General features: G+C 38.6%; 1 pseudogene; it reads right to left on the bottom strand.

The window, feature by feature from the left end:
* On the bottom strand, window positions 1-2,037 carry LOC101416067 (coiled-coil domain-containing protein 112-like; annotated as a pseudogene).
* Window positions 2,038-2,622: the final 585 nt, after the last annotated feature.

Raw genomic sequence — 2,622 nt, 5'->3', positions numbered from 1 at the left:
TCATATTCTTCTCCATACTATTTGTCTCCAGGTTGGAATAGGCCTGTGTGGGACATGAGAAGTAGCCCAGAGCCTGTTGGTCTTATCTTTTTGGTCGGTTCTTCCCAACCTTTGGTAGGTTTATAAAGCTGAGAGGGATCTCTCCTAACATTGTTTTCAAACTTTTCTTTTAATTTTGCCAGTCTTCTTTGCTTTTCTGCCTTTTCATCTTCTTCTGCTTGTCTATCTAGAATTTATAATTCGAGTTTATTTAAATCTCTTTCTTGACATCTGGAAATTTCACCAGCAACAGTTTTCTTTTTTTCAGCCCTTTCTTACTTTTCCCTTAGCTCCATTTCAAGCCTCAAAAATTCTTCCTGTTCTTTCTTCCATTGGGTTTAACTTTCTAGGAGTAATTTTAGTTTCAATTGGTATTGGTCCAACTTCAGGTTGCTTTTTCTCTTTTTCTTCCTTTTCTGTTAACTGAGAAGCATGTTTCATTGAGATTTCTATGCTTTTCTGTTTTTTTCCAAGCTTCAACTGCCAATTTTTGTTTCTTTCTTTGTTCTTCCTTTTGCTTTTGATTATCTTCTTGCTTATTATGAAAAAGCATATGTAATGGTTAGGCTAATGTGTGATATTGGCCAGGTAATTGTGCCCAGTTGTTTGGTCAAGCAAGCACTGGGCTAATTATAATACAAGGACATTTATGGACTTTAGTCATCTGAGTGACCTTTTATCCAATCAGCTGAAGGCCTTAAAAGGGGAAGTGATTTCAGCATTCAGAGAGAATTTCCCAGCTTGTCTTTGGACAGCCAGCATCTCCCAGGAACTCAAAAATCCTTCATTGGACTTTCATTGGAGCCCCTGGTTTGCAAGTTGCCTGTGGAATTTGGACTTGTGCATCCCCATGGTCACGTGAGAGGATTTTATAAAATTGTGTATTATTTACAGGTATCTCCTGTAGATTCTGTTTCCCTGACTAATACAGCATAGGTATATCCTCTGCCTTTTCCTTTAATTTGAACATTTCCTCCTTTTTTGCTGCTTTTTTCTCTAATTCAGAATAAACTCTTTTTCCCCTTTTCTTCTAGAGCCAGAAATGTTTGATACTATCTCTCATGCTGTTGAACTTCATCCTGTTTTCTTCCAGGAAAGTGCCCTACAACTTCTTCCATAAATGTTTGTTTCCCTTTCCTTCTCACTTTTACAAAATTCTGGTGATCATAATCATCCCAGGCCCCTTGTCGCCTGCCTGTTTGCTGAAAAAAATTTTCAAACTCTATCACTTCTTCTGGAAGAGTATTTGGTGTTTCTTTGTCATTAGGAAATTTACATAACATTGCTCTGAAAGGTCTCTCTGTTTCTGAATTATCCCATAGCCCATGTGTCAATTTTTTTTGATATGGCACACAATTCATTATTAGTTTTTTTTTCTTTAATAAGTTCTTCATATATCAATCTCCGCTCTTCTTTAAAGGTTTTTATTGCATTTTCAATTTCTTCCATAATTTCTCTGAGCTTTTGAACAAAATCAGGTGTAGGCTTCATATCTTTTAACTAATGCTGAAGTCTCTTTACATTGTTATGTATTTTGGCCAGTTGTTGCTGAACTTTTGTTCTTTCTGTTTCCTGCTAATAATCTATTTATTTTCTAACTCTTCCAGCATACTATGTCAATTCTGAAGTCACTTTTTTGGTGACTGTGTTTATCTTTTTCTATGTTAATAACTTGATTTTTAAAATTTTTCTGCTGTCAGTATGAATCCTGCTTTCTTAATATGCCTAGCTTTCTGCTTCCAGGTTTGAAGTTGGAAAGTTTAAATTCCACCTGGAGTACTAAAGCAACCATCATTCTGTTATAGCGCTGGTGCTTCTCTTACCGGTCACTGTGGCCGTGCCCGCCCCCATCACAGCCCCAGCTACTGCAGTGGCCATTGCTACCACCGCCACCAAGACTGCCGTCAGGTTGGCCACCTTTCCTTGCCCGTCTGCTGGGACTGCTGAGGCCACCAGGATGGGGTTTCCAGGCACTGATGGTCCTGGTCCTTGCAGCATTTCCTGCCCTGAGGCTCATCCCAGATGCCGAGCAGGGCAGGGCACCCTCATTTTTGAAGGACAGTTTTGCTGGATACAGAATTCTTGGCTGGCAGTTTTTCTCTTTGAACACTTTAAATACATCTTACCACTTTCTTCTCTCTTCCATGGTTTCTGATAAAAGGTGGGCACTTAATGTTATTGAGGTTCCCTTGTATGTGATGCTTTGCTTTTCTCTCACTGCTTTCAAAGTCCCCTCTTATAGCTGATATTTGTCATTCTGAATAATAGGGTTCTTAGGTTAGGTCTATTTGGATTTATTCTGTTTGGGGTGCATTGTCCTTCTTGGATAGTGATATTTATATCTTTCATAAGGGTTGGGAAGTTTTCGGTCATTATTTCTTATTCTTTCTGCCCCTTTGCCATTCTCTTCTCCTTCTAGGATACCGATAGTGTGTATGCTTGTGCATTTTACATTGTCATTTAATTCCCTGAGAAGCTCTTCCATTTTTTCCATTCTTCTTTCTGTTCTCCTGTCTTTTCCAGGTCAGATGGTCTACCTTCAAAATCACTAATTCTGTCTTTAAGCAATTCAAATCTGTTTTG

The sequence above is a fragment of the Dasypus novemcinctus genome, chromosome 10 (assembly GCF_030445035.2).
Source record: "Dasypus novemcinctus isolate mDasNov1 chromosome 10, mDasNov1.1.hap2, whole genome shotgun sequence".
Classification (NCBI taxonomy): Eukaryota; Metazoa; Chordata; class Mammalia; order Cingulata; family Dasypodidae; genus Dasypus; species Dasypus novemcinctus.
Note: the sequence above shows the minus strand (reverse complement) of the source record. Positions and strands in the feature narration are given on the sequence as shown.